General features: G+C 39.4%; 1 pseudogene; it reads right to left on the bottom strand.

The window, feature by feature from the left end:
* Positions 1 to 14,107: 14,107 nt before the first annotated feature.
* LOC111158952 lies at positions 14,108 to 16,925 on the bottom strand (annotated as a pseudogene).
* Between the last annotated feature and the right edge of the window lie 6,125 nt (positions 16,926 to 23,050).

The following is a 23,050-nucleotide window of genomic DNA, read 5'->3' as shown; positions in this document are numbered from 1 at the left end:
AGAGAGAGAGGAGTCTTATACCCTAAGATGTGATTTGTGGGTGGGAAAGGGGGAAGGGAAGATGGTAGAGTTTCAGAGGTTTCTGAGCAAAGAAAGGGTTCAAAGGTACAAAAATAGAGCATAGGCTTTTGTCCTGAGATAGAACTGTTAGAGTAGGCAGTTAGTTAGGTTTTAACAGGATAACTGGAGGCCAGCAAGGGGGAGGGGTGGTAAAGGCCCGTTATCAGGCAAGTTAGCAACTTGTCCCGGCAGCATTGCAGAAACAAAGCCACAAGAAGCCAGCTCAAGCCAGCAGGCCCAAGACAAAAAGGCCGGAAACCCTGACCAAGTAAGGGAGAAAAGGCACTGAAACGCTGCTCCCAAAGAAATCCCCTTCCCAGATCATAAATGTTCCACTCCTTAGTGAACAACTGTCAATAAAAGAGAGAGACCCAAACCCCAGGCACAGCTCTCCTTTGAGCTCGCTGCTCTCCATCTCAAGAGTGTACTTTCTCTAATAAACTCTTCACTTGCACCACTCAAAAACTATGTATGGTCCATCCTTGAATTCTTTTCTCATCCAAGAGACTAATCCTCCAGTGAAGTCCCAGGGACAGGCTAGGGAGAATCCTCAGGGCCCAGAGTTCTCCCCAGTTCACCCAGCAACAGAATGAGAAACAGAATCAATTAAGGCATTCTACTGTTGACTGAGCATCTGCTTGGTGCCTGTCAAGCTCTGTGGTAGGTGATTTACACCTTCCCAGTAATTTTACCCTTACAATCGTGCCAGGTATCTGTCAGAGCTTATCAGGAAAACTGAGAAACTCTGTACGTTAAATAGAAAGGTTGAATGTAGGGAATTAGAAGCTTTACAACCTTTGGCAGAGCTAAGGGAATAAAAGTCAGGAAAGCCACTTTCCAAAAATCCAAAAGTGCAGAAATCTCAAGGAGGCCACTGTGCTGATCTCAGCTGCTAGAGCACTTCTCTTCCTCTTTTCCCTTTCAAAATTCACACAAGTCCCCTCTACTGGGAGATTATAACCCAGACTCATGCCAGAAAGTGATTGTTTGAAGTGTTGCTCTAAGTTTCTCTTCCATGAGCCAGGGAAATTTTAGAGAGCAATGAGGGCAATGCTAGGTGGACAATCAACAATCCAACCCACTTATAAGATGGGCATCCTGACCCCTATTTACAGATGAGGAAATGAAGTAAATGAAGTAAATTTCAAAGGTCTCACAACTAGAAACAGTAGAGTCAAAACCAGGCCCTTCCTATTCTGTCAAACTGCCTTTTTCAAAGAGGAGTGATTATGTTTACTGGATGTGAGAGGCTTAAGAGGACCCCAATTAGAAACAAATACAGTCCACATTTGATGCAAGTTTAAATTAACTTTATCCATGAATGTATGGGTTTTCCTAGATTGAGCCAAACATAAGGCAATTATATATCCCAGTTGTCCAGGACAGGCCCAGTATATGCCTATTGTTCCAGAATCCCATTTAGTTTAGCATTCACCCTGGTGATTTTTAAATGAAGCATTATTAGTAGTAGTTGCATTAAAACAAGCTGGGGTGTGTTTCGTACCCTCTGCTTTAGGGATCCAGTTTCTGCCATGGCTTTCTCGAGAAGTGTGTGAGAGGCATGTATCGTGCACAGATGGCTCACTTTGAAAAAAAACTGTTAAAACTAAAAGATGACCAAGTAAAAAGATGACCATCTCTGCTGATCCATGATGAACACCCTCCATTCAAGGACACTCACTGCTAGGGAGAGTTACTTTACCCTGGTCTCCGGTGGAACAGGGGAATTGTTTGCCTCTGTTGCCCTAGCCAGACACTTGATGTACAAGCAAGTTCTGCTGTGGTCCAGACCTTGACCCGCAAGTTGCTCAGAGCAGGATATGTTTGGTGTATATAAACAGGGAATAGAGACATAGCCTTACACTTGTGTATGGAAAGTAGTCTGATTGCTCCTGTTACAGTGAATCTGTTATTTACTGTATGGTGTAAAATGTACAACTTTTGATTATTTGGTGATGCTTTTCCATTTTATAAGATTCCCTCTGGGAAGCAATAAACTCAAAATATTAAAGTGGATATTTAATGAAAAAAAATAAGTACCAAATTTCCATTTCCCCCAAAACTGATGATAAATGGGAAACTTACACAAAATGTTTGCCAGCATTTACTCTCTACCATGGGAGCCAAAGTGATATCATTGTGCCCACATGACAACCAGAAGACACAAATATGCTGAACAAGCATCAGCGTCTCCTTCAAAGATGAGTAGTTATTTTAAGAAGAATATGCCCAAAGGGCGCCTGGGTGGCTCAGTGGGTTGAGCCGCTGCCTTCGGCTCAGGTCATGATCTCAGGGTCCTGGGATCGAGTCCCGCATCGGGCTCTCTGCTCAGCGGGGAGCCTGCTTCCCTCTCTCTCTGTCTCTCTCTGCCTGCCTCTCCGTCTACTTGTGATCTCTCTCTCTGTAAAAAAAAAAAAAAAAAAAAAAAAAAAAAAAAAAAAAAAAAAAAAAAAGAATATGCCCAAAGAAAACGTGCAGCTGCAGAGGGTGGACTTGCATAACACTCTGTGAAATGTGATTTTCATTTGGATCAAATGACTGCTCTTAATTAATTTAAATCATTTTTTCATTCCAAATTTCCTAATACTTTGAGGGAAAGTACAGCCACAGCTGTTAATATATTGGTCCCACTAGCAGAAAAGTTTCACCAAGAGTTAAAAGATGCTAACTGTATCTGAGCTGTCAGATGCTTCAAGTAGAATATCCAATAATTTGATTTCTTTCATTCAATTCATGGAGTCACATTAAAGCTATGGAAGTTAATTATGGTGAAACATCTGAATTTGTTGAGAATTTGATTGTAAATTCAGTTAGAAGTTTTAACATTGAACATAAAATATTTGTTTTTGAGTGGCAATACAACTACAAAACATAGATAAGACACAATGTCACTGTAAAAACATTGCTTTTGCAAGTACACTTATGGAGCATAAATGTACTTTGATTCATTTATGGTGCACGCATAATTCTTATGTATGCCCAAAGAAGTTGGATGTCTCCCATTTGAAACAGAAACTGCACTTGTCAAAATGTATAAATATTTTTACATATATACAGTAATTTTAGTCAATTACAGCCTTTTCATCAAGAAGCTAATGGAAACACCAAAAGTTACTCAACTATATTGGTATGTGCTTTTTCACCTTGATGACCATCATCTATTACATTTTAGACATTTTTGAGCCTTTGAAAAACTACATTTTAAATCAACCTAAGTCTCCTCTAAAATTGAACTTTCTTGTAGTTATCAAAATTTTGGTTGCATTTTGTTCAGAATCATTTAAAAGACATTTAAAAATCTTATCTGAGTCTTCAGTAAATGGACTGATAAAAACTTTACTTTTTGAAGCTTTTAGTGAATTCTGTTTATTGAAAATAAAGTTTTCAAAAGATACTAAAATATATTTCTACAAATCAAAGAAGAGACTGAAAAAAATCAAACAATGACAGTGCATATGGCAGGCAAATTTTTAGGTTTTTAGGTTATATAATTGTGTTTTGGATTATTCCTATTTGGGAGAAGAGTTTTTTTCAAGGAGTTCCTTTTTTAATTGGATAAATAGACACCCTGTACCATAACAGAATAATATCTAGAAGGCCTATGATTTGTTACCATTTAAAATTGGCAAGGAACACCTTAAAATAATAAATTCAGACAACTTATTTGACAATTTTTGCCTTATAAAGTATTTAAGAAAGCATCTCTAGGGGCGCCTGGGTGCTCAGTGGGTTAAAGCCTCTGCCTTCGGCTCAGGCCATGATTCCAGGGTCCTGGGATCGAGCCCCACATCGGGCTCTCTGCTCAGCAGGGAGCCTGATTCCTCCTCTCTCTCTCTCTCTGCCTGCCTCCTGGCCTACTTGTGATCTGTATCTGTCAAATAAATAAATAAAATCTTTAAAAAGAAAAGAAAAGAAAGCCTCTCTAAGGGGTGCATGGGTGGCTCAGTCGGCTGGCTGAGCATCTGACTCTTGATCTCAACTTGGGTCTTGATCTCAGGGTCATGGATTCAAACCCCACATTAGCCTACACATGGAGCTTACTTACTTTTGATTATTTGAAGAAATAAAGTAAAGGGAAGAAAAGAAGAGAAGAGAAGAGAAGAAGGGAAAGGAAAGGAAGCATCTGAGTGGAGAAAAATAGTCAGTACATGTTAAAAAGTTTGGATTAAAATATGTAAAGAATTAAATAGGAAAAAATAAGAATAAAGATTGTCCTCCATTTAGCAGAATTTGCTTTGAATTCACCATATACCAGATACTTCCACACCCATTGAATTTTCTCAATTCAAAAATTTATGCCCCACAGAAAAGTGGTCATTAAAGATGTCAATAGGACAAGCTCGTGAAGCCACTCTGGGAAACAGTATGGGGGTTCCTCAAAAAGTTGAAAATAGAGCTACCCCATGACCCAGCAATCACACTGCTGGGTATTTACCCTAAAGATACAAATGTAGGGGGGGAGGAGTCAAGATGGCGGAGAAGTAGCAGCTGAGACTACCTCAGGTAGCAGGAGATCAGCTAGATACCTTATCTAAAGATTGCAAAAACCCATAAATCCAACGGGAGATCGAAGAGAAGGAGAACAGCAATTCTAGAAACAGAAAATCAACCACTTTCTGAAAGGTAGGACTGGCGGAGAAGTGAATCCAAAGCGACGGGAAGATAGACTGCGGGGGGAGGGGCCGGCTCCCGGCAAGCGGCAGAGCAATGGAGCACAAAATCGGGACTTTTAAAAGTCTGTTCTGCTGAGGGACATCGCTCCAGAGGCTTAACCGGGGTGAAGCCCACGCAGGGTCAGCGTGGCCTCAGGTCCCGCAGGGTCACAGAAGGATCGGGGGTGTCTGAGTGTCACAGAGCTTACAGGTATTAGAACAGGGAAGCCGGCTACAGAGACGGAGCCGAGGAGTGACTCTCAGCTCGGGGTTACCTTGAACCGGTCGCAGGCTCGGTCAGCTCGGAGCGCGGCCGGAGGCAGGGTGACGGGAGTAAATCGGCGCTGTTCTCTGAGGGCGCACTGAGGAGTGGGGCCCCGGGCTCTCGGCTCCTCCGGGCTGGAGACCGGGAGGCCGCCATCTTCATTCCCGCCCTCCGGACTCTACGGAAAGCGCTCAGGGAACAAAAGCTCCCGAAAGCGAACCCGAGCGGATGACTCAGCCCGGCCCCGGGTAAGGGCGGTGCAACTCCGCCCGGGGCAAAGACGCTTGAGAATCACTACAACAGGCCCCTCCCCCAGAAGATCAATGAGAAATCCAGCCAGGACCAAGTTGACCTACCAAGAAGTGCAGGTTCAATACCAAGGAGAGCGGCGGAATTCCAGAGGAGGAGAAAGCAAAGCACGGAACTCATGGCTTTCTCCCCATGATTCTTTAGCCTTGCAGTTAATTTAATATTTTTTTCTTTTTTTTCTTTTTCAATTTTTTTTCTTCTTCTGCTAAATTTTTTTAAACTTTCACCCTTTTCTTTTTTAACGTTTTTTAACTAGTTTATCTAATATATATATTTTTTCTTTTTTACATTTTTTTCTTTATTCGTTTTCTTTTTTTAATTGTTTCTTTTTTTTCTGAACCTCTTTTTATCCCCTTTTCCGCCCCCTAAGATTTAGGATCTCTTCTGATTTGGTTAAAGCATATTTTCCTCGGGTCTTTACCACCCTTTTAGTATTTTACTTGCTCCTTCATATACTCTTATCTGGACAAAATGACAAGGTGGAAAATTTCACCACAAAAAAAAGAACAAGAGGCAGCACTGAAGACTAGGGACCTAATCAATACAGACATTGGTAATATGTCAGATCTTGAGTTCAGAATGACGATTCTCAAGGTTCTAGCCGGGCTCAAAAAAGGCATGGAAGATATTAGAGAAACCCTCTTGGGAGATATAAAAGACATTTCTAGAGAAATAAAAGAACTAAAATCTAACCAAGTTGAAATAAAAAAAAGCTATTAATGAGGTGCAATCAAAAATGGAGGCTCTCACTGCTAGGATAAATGAGGCAGAAGAAAGAATTAGCGATATAGAAGACCAAATGACAGAGAATAAAGAAGCTGAGCAAAAGAGGGACAAACAGCTACTGGACCACGAGGGGAGAATTCGAGAGATAAGTGACACCATAAGACGAAACAACATTAGAATAATTGGGATTCCAGAAGAAGAAGAAAGAAAGAGGGGAGCAGAAGGTATATTGGAGAGAATTATTGGAGAGAAATTCCCTAATATGGCAAAGGGAACAAGCATCAAAATCCAGGAGGTGCAGAGAACCCTCCTCAAAATCAACAAGAATAGGTCCACACCCCGTCACCTAATAGTAAAATTTACAAGTCTTAGTGACAAAGAGAAAATCCTGAAAGCAGCCCGGGAAAAGAAGTCTGTAACATACAATGGTAAAAATATTAGATTCCAGCAGACTTATCCACAGAGACCTGGCAGGCCAGAAGGAGCTGGCATGATATATTCAGAGCACTAAACGAGAAAAACATGCAGCCAAGAATACTATATCCAGCTAGGCTATCATTGAAAATAGAAGAAGAGATAAAAAGCTTCCAGGACAAACAAAAACTGAAAGAATTTGCAAACACCAAACCAGCTTTACAGGAAATATTGAAAGGGGTCTTCTAAGCAAAGAGAGAGCCTAAAAGTAGTAGATCAGAAAGGAACAGAAACAATATACAGTAACAGTCACCTTACATGCAATACAATGGCACTAAATTCATATCTCTCAATACTTACCCTGAATGTGAATGGGCTAAATGCCCCAATCAAAAGACACAGGGTATCAGAATGGATAAAAAAACAAAACCCATCTATATGTTGCCTACAAGAAACTCATTTTAGACCTGAAGACATCTCCAGATTTAAAGTGAGGGGGTGGAAAACAATTTACCATGCTAATGGACATCAAAAGAAAGCAGGGGTGGCAATCCTTATATCAGATCAATTAGATTTTAAGCCAAAGACTATTATAAGAGATGAGGAAGGACACTATATCATACTCCAAGGATCTGTCCAACAAGAAGATCTAACAATTTTAAATATCTATGTCCCTAACGTGGGAGCAGCCAACTATATAAACCAATTAATAACAAAATCAAAGAAACACATCAACAATAATACAATAATAGTAGGGGACTTTAACACTCCCCTCACTGAAATGGACAGATCATCCAAGCAAAAGATCAACAAGGAAATAAAGGCCTTAAATGACACACTGGACCAATGGACATCACAGATATATTCAGAACATTTCATCCCAAAGCAACAGAATACACATTCTTCTCTAGTGCACATGGAACATTCTCCAGAATAGATCACATCCTCGGTCCTAAATCAGGTCTCAACCGGTATCAAAAGATTGGGATCATTCCCTGCATATTTTCAGACCACAATGCTCTGAAGCTAGAACTCAATCACAAGAGGAAATTTGGAAAGAACCCAAATACATGGAGACTAAACAGCATCCTTCTAAAGAATGAATGGGTCAACCAGGAAATTAAAGAAGAACTGAAAAAATTCATGGAAACAAATGATGATGAAAACACAATGGTTCAAAATCTGTGGGACACAACAAAGGCAGTCCTGAGAGGAAAATATATAGAGGTACAAGACTTTCTCAAGAAACAAGAAAGGTCTCAAGTACACAACCTAACCCTACACCTAAAGGAGCTGGAGAAAGAACAAGAAAGAAACCCTAATCCCAGCAGGAGAAGAGAAATCATAAAGATCAGAGCAGAAATCAATGAAATAGAAACCAAAAAAACAATAGAACAAATCAATGAAACTAGGAGCTGTTCCTTTGAAAGAATTAATTAGATTGATAAACCCCTGGCCAGACTTATCAAAAAGAAAAGAGAAAGAACCCAAATAAGTAAAATCATGAATGAAAGAGGAGATATCACAACTAACACCAAAGAAATACAGACAATTATAAGAACATACTGTGAGCAATGCTACGCCAACAAATTTGACAATCTGGAAGAAATGGATGCATTCCTAGAGACATATAAACTACCACAACTGAACCAGGAAGAAATAGAAAACCTGAACAGACCCATAACCAGTAAGGAGATTGAAACAGTCATCAAGAATCTCCAAACAAACAAAAGCCTAGGGCCAGATGGCTTCCTGGGAGAATTCTACCAAACATTTAAAGAAGAACTAATTCCTATTCTCCTGAAATGGTTCCAAAAAATAGAAATGGAAGGAAAACTTCCAAACTCATTTTATGAGGCCAGCATCACCTTGATCCCAAAACCAGACAAGGATCCCATCAAAAAAGAGAACTACAGACCAATATCCTTGATGAACACAGATGTGAAAATTCTCACCAAAATACTAGCCAATAGGATTCTACAGTACATTAAAAGGATTATTCACCACGACCAAGTGGGATTTATTCCAGGGCTGCAAGGGTGGTTCAACATCTGCAAATCAATCAATGTGATACAATACATTAATAAAAGAAAGAACAAGAACCATATGATACTCTCAATAGATGCTGAAAAAGCATTTGACAAAATACAGCATCCCTTCCTGATCAAAACTCTTCAAAGTGTAGGGATAGAGGTCACATACCTCAATATTATCAAAGCCATTTATGAAAAACCCACCACAAATATCATTCTCAATGGAGAAAAACTGAAAGCTTTTCTGCTAAGGTCAGGAACACGGCAGGAATGTCCGTTATCACCACTGCTATTCAACATAGTACTAGAAGTCCTAGCCTCAGCAATCAGACAACAAAAGGAAATTAAAGGCATCCAAATTGGCAAAGAGGAAGTCAAACTATCACTCTTCACAGATGATATGATACTATATGTGGAAAACCCAAAAGACTCCACTCCAAAACTGCTAGAACTTGTACAGGAATTCAGTAAAGTGTCAGGCTATAAAATCAATGCCCAGAAATCAGTTGCATTTCTCTACACCAACAACAAGACAGAAGAAAGAGAAATTAAGGAGTCAATCCCATTTACAATTGCACCCAAAACTATAAGATACCTAGGAATAAACCTAACCAAAGAGGCTAAGAATCTATACTCAGAAAACTATAAAGTACTCATGAAAGAAATTAAGGAAGACACAAAGAAATGGAAAAATGTTCCATGCTCCTGGATTGGAAGAATAAATATTGTGAAAATGTCTATGCTACCTAAAGCAATCTACACATTTAATGCAATTCCTATCAAAGTACCATCCATTTTTTTCAAAGAAATGGAACAAATAATCCTAAAATTTATATGGAACCAGAAAAGACCTCGAATAGCCAAAGGAATATTAAAAAAGAAAGCCAAAGTTGGTGGCATCACAATTCCGGACTTCAAGCTCTATTACAAAGCTGTCATCATCAAGACAGCATGGTAGTGGCACAAAAACAGACACATAGATCGATGGAACAGAATAGAGAGCCTAGAAATAGACCCTCAACTCTATGGTCACCTAATCTTTGACAAAGCAGGAAAGAATGTCCAATGGAAAAAAGACAGCCTCTTCAATAAATGGTGTTGGGAAAATTGGACAGCCACATGCAGAAAAATGAAATTGGACCATTTCCTTACACCACACACAAAAATAGACTCAAAATGGATGAAGGACCTCAATGTGAAAAAGGAATCCATCAAAATCCTTGAGGAGAACACAGGCAGCAACCTCTTCGACCTCAGCCGCAGCAACATCTTCCTAGGAACATCGCCAAAGGCAAGGGAAGCAAGGGCAAAAATGAACTACTGGGATTTCATCAAGATCAAAAGCTTTTGCACAGAAAAGGAAACAGTTAACAAAACCAAAAGACAACTGACAGAATGGGAGAAGATATTTGCAAACAACATATCAGATAAAGGGCTAGTGTCCAAAATCTATAAAGAACTTAGCAAACTCAACACCCAAAGAACAAATAATCCAATCAAGAAATGGGCAGAAGACATGAACAGACATTTCTGCAAAGAAGACATCCAGATGGCCAACAGACACATGAAAAAGTGCTCCATATCACTCGGCATCAGGGAAATACAAATCAAAACCACAATGAGATATCACCTCACACCAGTCAGAATGGCTAAAATTAACAAGTCAGGAAATGACAGATGCTGGCGAGGATGCGGAGAAAGGGGAACCCTCCTACACTGTTGATGGGAATGCAAGCTGGTGCAACCACTCTGAAAAACAGTATGGAGTTTCCTCAAAAATTTGAAAATAGAGCTACCCTATGACCCAGCAATTGCACTACTGGGTATTTACCCTAAAGATACAAACATAGTGATCCAAAGAGGCACGTGCACCCGAATATTTATAGCAGCAATGTCTACAATAGCCAAACTATGGAAAGAACCTAGATGTCCATCCACAGATGAATGGATAAAGAAGATGTGGTATATATACACAATGGAATACTATGCAGCCATCAAAAGAAATGAAATCTTGCCATTTGCGACGACGTGGATGGAACTAGAGGGTATCATGCTTAGCGAAATAAGTCAATCGGAGAAAGACAACTATTATATGAACTACTGATATGAGGAAGTGGAGATGCAACATGGGGCGTTAAGGGGGTAGGAGAATAATAAATGAAACAAGATGGGATTGGGAGGGAGACAAACCATATGTGACTCGTAATCTCACAAAACAAACTGAGGGTTGCTGGGGGGAGGGGGGTTGGGAGGGGGGGTGGGGCTATGGACACTTGGGGACGGTATGTGCTAAGGTGAGTGCTGTGAAGTGTGTAAACCTGGCAATTCACAGACCTGCACCCCTGGGGACAAAATATATTATATGTTTATAAAAAATAAAAATTTAAAAAATAATAAAATAAAAAGGGGGAAAAGAGAGAAAAAAAATACAAATGTAGGGATCTGAAGGGGCACGTGCACCTGAATGTTTATAGCAGCAATGTCCACAATAGTCGAACTATCAAAAGAGCCTAGATGGCCATCAACAGATGAATGGATAAAGAAGATGTGGAATATATATACAAAGGAATACTATGCAGCCACCAAAAAATGAAATCTTGCCATGGCAATGACGTGGATGGAACTAGAGGGTATTATCCTAAGTGAAATAAGTCAATCAGAGAAAGATAATTATCATATGATCTCTCTGGTATGAGGAATTTGAGAGGCAGGGTGGGGGGTTATGGGGGGGGAGGGAGGGAAAAAATGAAACAAGATGTGACTGGGGAGGGAGACAAACCATAGAGACTCTTAATCTCAGGAAACAAACTGAGGGCTGGTAGGGGGGGGGGGGGGGGGGAGAGGGTGGTTGGGTTAAGGACATTGGGGAGGGTATGTGCTATGGTGAGTGCTGTGAAATGTGTAAGACTGATGATTCATAGACCTGTACCCCTGAAACAAATAATACATTATATGCTAATTTAAAAATTTTAAAAGTAATAATAATCCCCTAACATCATAGTTAGTCCATGTCCAAATTTATCCAATTTTACAACTAGTGACTTATCTATAGCTGGTTTTCAAATCAGGATCCAATCAAATACAAATTTATTTTTAGATACATAGTTCAAAATTGCTGGTCTGATTTAGATGTGCAGTAGACAATTCAAAGTGCTGGTCATTCCAAAGTCAGTCTATACAAATGGATAAAGAAGATATGGTCCATATATACAATGGAGTATTATGCGTCCATCAGAAAGGATGAATACCTAACTTTTGTATCAACATGGGTGGGACTGGAAGAGATTATGCTGAGTGAAATAAGTCAAGCAGAGAAAGTCAATTATCATATGGTTCACTTGTGGAACATAAGGAATAACATGGAGGATATTAGGAGAAGGAAAGGAAAAGTGAATTGAGGGAAATTGGAGGGGGAGATGAAGCCTGAGAGACTGTGGACTCTGAGAAACAAGTTGAGGGTTTTGGAGGGGAAGGCGTGGGGGGATGGTTGAGCCTGGTGGTGGGTATTAAGGAGGGCACACATTGCATGGAGCACTGGGTGTGGTTCATAAACAATGAACTTTGGAACACTAAAAAAAATAAAATAAACTGGAAAAAAAAGAATTAAAAAAAAAAGGCGGTCTATAGTTAGGACGTTAGAGGATCGTTAGAGGATGACGAGGTTCCATAAGAGGAGGAAAACCTGAGAAGCTATTGAATGGTATATTAGTGAATCAAAGGAAGGAAAGAAGAGCCTGACAGTATCAAATACTACTCAAATCAGATGAGGTAAATAAGGCCTGAGGGAAAATCCATTAACTTGGTGAGCCAAATCCCCTGGAGAACAGTTTCCGCAACAGAGGATGACAAACTACAAAGGGTTAAGCAAAAGTGAGTTGTGAAGAACTAGAACTGAGTATAGTCCTCTCTCCAGAAGTTTCAAGTTGAAAAGGAGGAAAGAGGTTACATAGACCAGAAGTTCCCATGGTTTTCATCACCATGAACCTTTTTCATTTCTCTACCCTCACTAGCACCACTATCCTGGAGGCAATGTTTTGAAAGTTACTGTTTATCAAATGGTGTTTAATGATAATGGAGTTCGTAATTTTTCTTAATCTAGGCTAGTTGCTCACTAAAGCTTCTCATTATCACAAATCAGAGCTCCCTTGAAGGGAAGAGCTAGTAGAGAGTATAATGAGCCCTGCCAAAAGAGGAAAAACAACAACATCGTTTTCTCTAAGATACAATGGAAAGAAGAGTGAGACAAAGAAATGCTGAGGTAGAGAGGGTACCTGTAAAGACAAATGTAGGCTGTAAGCTTGAGAAGAAAGATGTTGAGGGAACACTTGTCAAAGGTTCTCAAGCTAATCATGTGATGAGAGTGTGAGGAGTCTGTTGGAAATATATAGAAAAGAACTATAACAGTTGCTCTCTCAACTATGAAAAGTAAAAGTCAGATTAGCAAGGCTGCCTGTTTGAAATCAACAAATATTCACTGAGCATTTATTAGAGTCCAAGCACTCTGACAGGGGCTTAGGTTACAAAGACACACAATCCAGATTTCACCTCCTTTCTAAGAAATAGTACCCTCCTACCTTGGTATTCACGACAAACACTCTGCTTCTTTTTCTCCTCTTCAATCAACTCCAAGGGCCCCTTTGGTTCCATAGCTCCCTTAATCCATTAAAATGTGAGGCTTAGATGTTTATGGATACCAGATTTTTCATCCTAGGCTGCCCTTCTCTTCTCATTGTATGCATTCTCTTTGGATGATCACATACACTTATCCTGCTTCAAGTAGATGCTCTCTGTTGCTGACTGTCAAACCTCTACCTCCAGCCCACTCTTAAGAGCCAGACTCAGATAATGAAGGGAAACAATGGATTTTTTAATAAAAACTACCTGTGACCCTTTCTCTTCTAGGGGGTATCATTCTTATCAGTGGTGAAATACCTCATACCCCTCCTTCTCCATACAAAGATGTGGTGGTTGGAAAAAGAGAGGAGGGTGGATGGGAAGGACCCAGAAGATAATTTCACTGTTAGCAGAGCACCTTATGAATCTTTGGATATGCAAAGACGGCTTGAATAAAAGAACTACGAAGAAATTTAGCATAATAAAATAGGAGGTTTGGTTTTGTTTTGCCTTTGTTTGTTTCCATCCCTACTAAGCACTGAGAGAGAGAAAGGATAGAGGGCAAAGCAATTCGAAGGAGGCAGCAGCTGAGGTTGGCAGGTTGGCCCAGGGCTTCTCAGGAACAAGGAGGTTGGTTATTCATTTTAAAATTGTCCTGCATCGCTGCCACCCAAACCCCTCGCATCTCCACAAATCACTGAGTCAAACCTGCCACATATACGATAGCCTTGTGTAACTGAGTTTTTGGTTTGGGTTTTGTGAAAATTAAGGGGAAGTAGCTTAGTTCAACAGTTGGGGCAATGCGGCAGGAAACCAGGCAGAAACATGATCCATCAACTGAACCAATTCAGCAGAGCCCAGAATTGAGGTCTACAGGCAATGAGCAAAAACATTAATCACCCCCTCAAGAATCTACAGAGACTTTGAGAAGGATGTAGAGCTCCCACTGCATGTGGAATGTGGTTTGAATCATTTCCATTTGAATTTCAAAGGCCGGTGTATCTCAGACTTTGGTTATGGACAAATACAACTAACTACAGGATATCCCCACTTGGAGACTGCCCCGAGGACATCAGCAGCAGAATGGTCACAAGTGACCTTGTGTTCTCATTACCCTCCTCCAAACCTGCTCCACCTGCAATTTTAATGAATGGCAGGTACCACCATTTACCCAGTGGCCCATAGCACCCCTCCTTATTCCTCTCCCGTTACATTCCATCAAACATTAAGGTTTATTATTTTTGCTTCCTAACTATCAATCAAATTCTGACTCCCTCCCCTCACTCCCTTGGTTCAGGCCCCCAATGTCTCCAGGCAAGGCCTCACTGATTTCAATGCTTCCATTCTCACCCTCCCACAGCCCCCTCACCTTGAAGTAGCTAAAGTATTCCATGCAAAAGGCAATTAGATCATGAGATTGCCCTGCATAAAATCTTGGGATGATCACTCATTGTCCTTGAGATAAAATAAAGTCCAGCTTCCCCTCAGATATATCATTTGTAAATATCTTCTCCCATTATAGGTCATTACAGGTCACCTTTTAGTTTTGCTGATTGTTTCTTTTGCTCTGCAGCAGCTTTTTATCTTGATGTAGTTCCAATAGTTTATTCTTGCTTTTTCCCCCCCCTTACCTCAGGAGACATATCATGAAAGAAGTTGCTACAGCCAATGACAAAGAACTTACTGCCTGTGTTCTCTTCTAGGATTTTGATGGTTTTCTGTCTCATACTGAGATCTTTCATCTATTTTGAATTTATTTTTGTGTGTGGTAAAATAAAGTGGTCCAGTTTCATTCTTCTGCATATGGTTGTCCAGTTTTCCCAACACCATTGTTGAAGAGACAGTCTTTTTCCCACTGGACATTCTTTCTGCTTTGTTGAAGATTAATTGACTATATAATTGTGAGTTCATTTCTGGGTTTTCTATTCTTTTCCATTGATCTGTGTGTCTATTTTTGTGCCAGTACCATACTGTCTTGATCACCACAGCTTTGTAATATGATTAGAGGTCCGGAATTGTGATGCCTCCAGGTTTGCTTTTCTTTTTCAACATTGCTTTTTGACTATTTGGGTTTTTTTGTGGTTCCATACAAAGTTTAGGTTTGTTTATTCCAGTTTTATTAAAAATGCTACTGGTATTTTAATAGGAATTGCATTAAGTGTGTAGATTGCTTTGGGTAGCATAGACATTTTAACAATATTTATTCTTCCAATCCATGAGCATGGAATGTCTTTCCATTTCTTTGTGTCATCTTCCATTTCGTTCATCAGTGTTTTATAGTTTCCAGAGTACAGGTCTTTCACCACTTTGGTTAGGTTTATCCCTGAATATCTTATTATGTTGGTGCAATTATAAATGATATTGTTTTCTTATTTTCTCTTTGTCCTGCTTCTTTATTGGTACATAGAGATGCAACACTAATTTTGTATCCTGCCACTTTACTGAATTCATTTATCAGTTCTAAAAGTTCTTTGGTGGAGTCCTTTGGATTTTCTATATAGAGTATCATATCTTCTCCAAACAGTGAAAGTTTTCCTTCTTCCTTACTGATTTGGATGCCTTTTATTTCTTTTTGTTGTCTGACTGATGTGGGTAGGACTTCCAGTACTACATGGAATAAAAGTGGTAAGAGTGGACATCCTTATCTTGTTCCTGACCATAGAGGGAAATTCTCAGTTCTTCCCCATTTATGATGATGGGGGCTGTGGGTTTTTCATATACGGCCTTGATCATGTTGAGGTATTTTCCCTCTAAACTGACTTTGTTGTGGGTTTTCATCATGAATGGATGTTGTATTTTGTTAAATGCTTTCTGCATCTATTGAAAGGGTCATATGGTTCTTATCCTTTCTTTTATTGATGTGATATACCACACTGATTGATTTACAAATAGTGAACCACCCCTGCATCCCAGGAACAAATCCCACTTGGTTGTAGTGAATGACTTTTTTTTTTTTAATTTGACAGAGAGACAGAAAGAGAGGAAACACAAGCAGAGGGAAGTTGGAGAGGGAGAAACAGGCTTCCCACTGAGCAGGGAGCCCAACATAGGGCTCAGTCCCAGGACCCTAGGATCATGACCTGAGCCAAAGGCAGATACTTAATGATTGAGCCACCCATGTGCCCATGAATGATTTCTTAAATGTTTTGTTGCATTTGGTTTGCTACTAATTTGTTGAGGATTTTTGCATCTATGTTTATCAGGGATATTGGCCTATAGTTCTCTTTTTTAGTGGGGTCTTTGTATGGTTTTGGTATCAGGGTAATGCTGCCCTCATAGAATGAATTTTGAGGTTTTTCCCTCCTTTTCTATTTTTTGAAATAGTTTAAAAAGAATAGGTATTGATTCTTCTTTAAATGTTTGGGAGAGTTTGCCTATAAAGCCATCTGCTCCTGGACTTTTGTTTGTCTGGAGTTGGGTGTTTTGGGGGGGGGTTTTTGTCTCTCTGTTTTGCAGTTTTATGCCTTTATTTGACAAGCAGCAATTAGTTCTCATCCACATTAACTGTAGATTTTTGAAGGTGGTGATAGGTACATAGGGAATCAACATATAGAGTTTCTTTGGTGAATCTTCATCCTCCTTACATTTTCTGGACAGCCACACACGGACACAGTATGGAACGTTCTTTATCCCTTTGACCCAGACAGCTTTGTTGAACCTTATATAAAAGTGCACTTCTGGAGTTCCCATCTACTCTGTGGCACATTTCCAGATCTCACTGAGTGCCTGAGTGAAACCCTTCTTAAAACCCACTCCATGGATGCACTTGTGAACAATTATGGTGTTTTCTCGGGTCACTACCTTGTTAATGGCAGAACGGCTCTTCTCACCACCCTTCTTTGTGGAAGCCATTCTGCTGAGCCCTGGTTGGAAAGGAAAAGCACAGGTATTGTGGGAGAGGCTGTTTGGAGTTTTTTGATTACTGACTCAATTTCTTTGCTGATTGTCATTCTATTCAAATTTTCTATTTCTTCCTCTTTCAGTTTTTGTAGTTTATATGTCTCTAGGAATTTATTCATTTCTTCCAGTTGTGCAATTTGTTGGCATATAGGTTTTCATAACATTCTCTTATATTTCTGTGGTGTTGGTTACTATTTTTCCTATCTCATTTGTATTTTATTTGAGTCCTTTCTCTTTTTTTTCTTGATAAGTCTAGCTAGAGGTTTATCAATTTTATTGATTTTTTTCAAGCAACCAGCTTCTGGTTTCACTGGTATGTTCTATTGTTCTTTTAGTTTCTGTATCATTGATTTCTGCTCTAATCCATTATTTCCTTCCTTCTGCTGGTTTTAGGTTTTGTTTATTGTTCTTTTTCTAGCTCATTTAGATATAAGATTATGTTGTTGATTTGAGATTTTCCTTGCTTCTTGTGATAGGCCTGTATTACTATAAACTTCCTTCTTAAAATTATTTTTGCTACATCCCAGAGGTTTTGTGGTATTTTGTTTTGTTTTGTTTTGTTTTTAAATATTTTATTTATTTATTTGACAGAGATCACAAGTAGTCAGAGAGACGAGTGGGGAGGGGGGGGGAAGCAGGCTCCCTGTTGAGCATTGAGCCCGATGCGGGGCTCAATCCCAGGACACTGAGATCATGACCTGAGCCAAAGGCAGAGGATTTAACCCACTGAGCCACCCAGGTGCCCCCATCCCAGAGGTTTTGAATCATTGTGCTTTCACTTTCATCCAAAATATATAAAGAAATTATAAAACTCAACATGGCAAACAACAACAACAACAAAATCCAGTCAAGAAATGGGGAGAAGACATAAACAGACATTTCTCCAAATAAGACATCCAGGTGGCCAACAGACCCATGAAAATGTGCTCCACATCACTCATCATCAGGGAAATGCAAATCAAAACCACAATGAGCTAACACCTCACACCAGTCAGAATGGCTAAATTAACAAGTCAGGAAACAAAAAATGTTGGCAAGGATGCAGAGAAAGAGGAACGCTCTTACACTGTTGGTGAGAATGAAAGCTGGTGCAGCCACTCTGGAAAACAGTATGAATGTTCCTCAAAAAGTTGAAAATAGAGCTACCCTATGACCTAGCAATTTCACTACTGGGTATTTATCCAAAAGATACAAATGTAGTAATCTGAAGGGGCACCTGCACCCCAATGTTTATAGCAGCAATGTTCACAAGAGCCAAACTATGGAATGAGACCAAATGTCCAGTGAATGGATAAAGAAGTCGTGGTATACACACACACACACACACACACACACACACAGTAGAATATTACTCAACCATCAAAAACAATGACATCTTGCCATTTGCAATAGTTTGGATGGAACTAGAGAGTCTAACGTTAAGCAAAATTAGTCAGAGAAAGGCAAATACCACATGATTTCACTCACATGAGAAATTTAAGAAACAAAACAAATGAGCAAAGGAGAAAAAAGAGAGAGAGACAAATTAAGAAACAAACTCTTAACTACAGAGAACAAACCGATAGTTACCAGAGGAGAGGGGGGTAGAGGGATGTGTGAACTAGGGGATGGGGATTAAAGAGTGTACTTTTTGTGATGAGCACTGAGTATTTTACGGAATTGTTGAATAACTATATTGTACACCTGAAACTAATAGTACACTGTATTAGCTAACTGTAATTTATATAAAACTTTAAAAAAAAACAATAAATAAACCAACCAACAAATAAATAAATAAAGTCTAATGTCCTTAGCTCCTTCACAATTGATCAGGTTGCTACTGGTTGTGTAGCACGTGTTCCCACCTTGGTCGTGTTTCCCCCTTTCATGCAGACTTGCTACTGCAGTCACACAGAACTACTTTCCATTCCAGGACTGCTTCATGCTCTTCTTCTTCATGCTTTTCTTCTCTTATATTTCATACATGCTATTCCTCTTTCTGAAGCATTCAGTGTACTCCTTCACCTGGCTAACTCCAAGTCAACTTGCAGGTATCAGCCTAGATTCCATTTCTTGCAGGCAGGCTTCCCTGACTATCCTCTCCAACTAGTTGGAGTTACATGGCTCTCCCATATGTTTTCTTAGCACCTGGCCCTTCCCCTATCATACTGCTTACCACCTTCTATTTTCATTGCCTACTTATTTGTCTGTCTCTCTCCACCAGCTTATAAGCTCCCTGAGGGCTGAGATCATGTCTGTCCATCTGGTTCACAGCTATATCCCTACTATCTACCACAAAGTTTGGCATATAAAAGCCAGGAAAGAAGTAGTGGATGAATGAATAACATGCAGGAGACATTTTGCAAGCTATGAAGTGTCTTATTTCATATTAACTTCACCACCCTATGAGGTAGTATCACCTTGAAACAAAGCACCATGTTATTGTTACATTTAAGTTGATATAGACTACATTTGTGAAGTATTATTTAAGTAATAATTATCTGAAATATTAACAAATCAGGTTTTTAGACAACTTTAAAGCAAATTTGACTTATATGAATCTTTCAAAAATTGTGTAAGTGTAACTAACTGCTAACAATGTGTCCCAAAGGAAAGGTTCCTGTTAGATGTCCTTTAATGAATATAGGACACTCTGCTATGCATACAGAATATTTTTGCATTCATAAATGTGCTGAAGTTCCACAAAATGCTTAATACTCTTAAGTGGATTAAGCATGCCTCCTGTGATCTGATTTATATGGTGAATGTGCCAAGTAAAACCTTTCTCCACAGAGCAATCAGAGTGTAAACTTCAGCTGAACTCTGATAAAAGTATCATAATTCCAAACTAGTGGAGCCCGAATTAATGAGATTTTGCTTTAAGCTCTTCCTCAGAAAGGGCCAACCAGTCTATGTTGAAATGTTCCAAAATCATACTGGTTAATATAATATGAACTTAGAGACATGTGTCAGAACACCTGAAATGTGGCTAGAGTGAATGAGGAACTGCATCTTTTATTTTAATCACTTTAAGTAATTTAAATTTAAAAACTGAAGTGTATAATTTTTATATTGAGTACATGTTAAAATGAATATATTTGGCTATATTGAGTTAAAATGTTAAAATCATTGAAATTATTTTTGCATGTTTATTTTTTACTTTTTTAACATGGCCACTAGAAAATCTTAATTTATTTATTTATTTTTAAAAAAAATTTTTAAATTTATTTTCAGCGTAACAGTATTCCTTGTTTTTGCACCACACCCAGTGCTCCATGCAATCCGTTCCCTCTCCAATACCCACCACCTGGTTCCCCCAACCTCCCACCCCCCACCCCTTCAAAACCCTCAGATTGTTTTTCAGAGTCTGTAGTCTCTCATGGTTCATCACCCCTTCCAATTTCCCCCAACTCCCTTCTCCTCTCCATCTCCCCATGTCCTCCATGCTATTTGTTATGCTCCACAAATAAGTGAGACCATATGATAATTGACTCTCTCTGCTTGACTTATTTCACTCAGCATAATCTCTTCCAGTCCCGTCCATGTTGATACAAAAGTTGGGTATTCATCCTTTCTGATGGAGGCCACTAGAAAATCTTAAATTCCATATGTAGCTAACATCATATTTCTATTGGCCTTCAGTGTTTTAAAACATGCTCCATTGTTCAACTCAGATAGGAAAAAGAAATGTACAGTTTAGGTAAAATGGTACTTGCAATTTTTAAATACTGTGTTATTTATCCTCAATAGTGAGTTAAAACTCTTTGGACTAGATGGCTTCCTAATATCTAGAAAATGTTAAATGCCTTTCCTATCCATGATAACATCAGGTTATAAAACATGTTCTAGGAGAAGGTGAGCATTTATTTACCTGCTTATACTACCATATTAGTTATCCTAATTCATCTTTTTTTAAGAAAAGAAATTGTTTTATTTTTGCAGTTGTTGCTTTTGTTTCGTTTTTTTTTAAAGATTTTATTTATTTATTTGACAGAGAGAGATCACAAGTAGGCAGAGAGGCAGGCAGAGAGAGAGGAGGAAGCAGGCTCCCTGCTGAGCGGAGAGCCTGATGTTTCGTTTTTTATTTGTCATTTGCATGAAGACATTTACATGTCTTCAATGTCCAAGATATGTAAAGGGGTGTCCTTGTGGTTAGAATGGAGGCAGAGAGTGATCACTGGTCTCCTTCTTCAACAGGCCACAACCCTAACACTGCAACTGTCCCCCTTCACATACACACACCTCTTCTGCCTCTGGCATCTCAGCAGAATTTGAGGGCCCTGCCATAATAGATACTGTAAACATCATTTCTCTACAACACAGCCTAGAATTGGGAAGGAGACAAAAAGAACCTTTGAGCATTCAAATGAGATGTGTCAAATTTCAGGTACTTCTGTTCCTACACTTCCCTCCTGTTAGTGCTCTATGCAACCTTACAGAATCTGTTCATTCCCTCTTCTTGCACACATGATTCTAAAATGCTTGGTTGTCATTTCCCAGTGTGCAGAATATCAGCTGTTCTGAAATATATATAACTGAAAGCTCGCCATTGTGCAGTCGGGAGGGGAAGATGGAGGTGCAGGAGAGAAGGAAGAGATTCTTGTAACTGGTAGCTCAGAGGAATGGAAGCAAGATAGAGAACTTTCCAAAGCAGAAACCAGAATTTACATAGTCTGGTGTGACAGGCTGGAGTCACTTGAGGCTAGGGATGAGTTGTCCAACACCCCTTAATAGTGCCCTAGGAGAGCACTGTGTCAGGACACAATAAAATCACTGATGCTCACATTCACGCTTAAGCTTCAACGACAGCATCGGTATGTTTTATTCTGATATTCAATATATAGGGCAGAGGTGTATACAATTCATTTAAGCAACCTGTCCATAAAAGAGGCTTAAATAAACCAAGCTTCAGTACTTAAAGGCAAACAACCAGCTACCTGAATAACTCACATATGTGAAATTGCTCATTTCCCACCAAAGAATGACAAATGAGATGTTACAAGGAGGGAAGGATGCTTCCATGAATTATAACATATAACTAACACATATCCCCAGGCAACACATGCTTGAAAGTAAGTATTCTGTGCCTACGGACTGTGAACTTGGCAAATGAACAGAAGACTTACTTGCTCTTGTAATTCTTTTATCCCATACAGATATAAGCTGAGTCTGTGTTCTAACAAATATTCTGTGAATCAAAGCATCTGTCTGGGAGCTGGGTCCAGATTGCTGTAACAGTGCAGGCTTGTGTAAGGTAACAGACAATTTTAGGGCTAGGGGGTTGCACAGGGTGGGGAGGGAAGGGGATGGGGGCAATCATGGGAGGTCCACAAGGGAGACCATTTGGGAACGTAAAAGAGCACACAGGGAAACTAATAACAACTTCTTTGCCAAGAAGAAATCATTGTGGGTCCTCACCTTTGCCCCTGGAGCCCACCAGACCACCACACTTATTGGTATAAAAGGAATGTGTTCAAGAAACAAAATGTGCATCAGACAGCACTTACTATTCTTTCTTACTGGGAGTATGGTGAATATGTAGGCAATGTTATGCAATCTTTGATATGACCCAGATTAGAAACAACTGGTAATAGAATTTGGCATTTTTCTTTTGCTGGACTTTTATTTCAAAACTTCTCAGGTGGTGTGACATATACAGGAAAGAATGTATTTGTAGGAGGATGTTGGCACATAAAGAGCCACAACAATTGGTCTCCTTAATAAAGCTACTAATCTTTTGGTTAGGACCACCCCAGCAGCCTCCAAAAAGTGTCATTATATGGCCATAGTGGTTGCAATCATTTTCCTTCCTTATTGATTTTCCTTGTATATATTGAACATACAGTTCAAATGCCTTATGTGCTATGTTTAAGGAATATATGCAATAGTTGAAGTGAGTTATTTCTTGTAGTAGGAAGATAATCATATTAAGAAACACGATATTTGTTGTGTATCTTTGGGTCAGTCAGCATGCCAGTATCCCCTTCCATACAATGAGGAGACTTGACAAAATGACCTCTCTGTGTCTCCTGTTATGGTTCTAATAACACCTAGGATATGGTGCACAAAAACTCTCATGACTGATATTAGACAGAACT

This window comes from Enhydra lutris, unplaced genomic scaffold (genome assembly GCF_002288905.1).
Source record: "Enhydra lutris kenyoni isolate GAN:26980312 unplaced genomic scaffold, ASM228890v2 scaffoldscaffold65, whole genome shotgun sequence".
In the NCBI taxonomy this organism is placed as follows: Eukaryota; Metazoa; Chordata; class Mammalia; order Carnivora; family Mustelidae; genus Enhydra; species Enhydra lutris.
The sequence above is the reverse complement of the archived record's forward strand: the minus strand, read 5'-3'. Positions and strand labels throughout refer to the sequence as shown.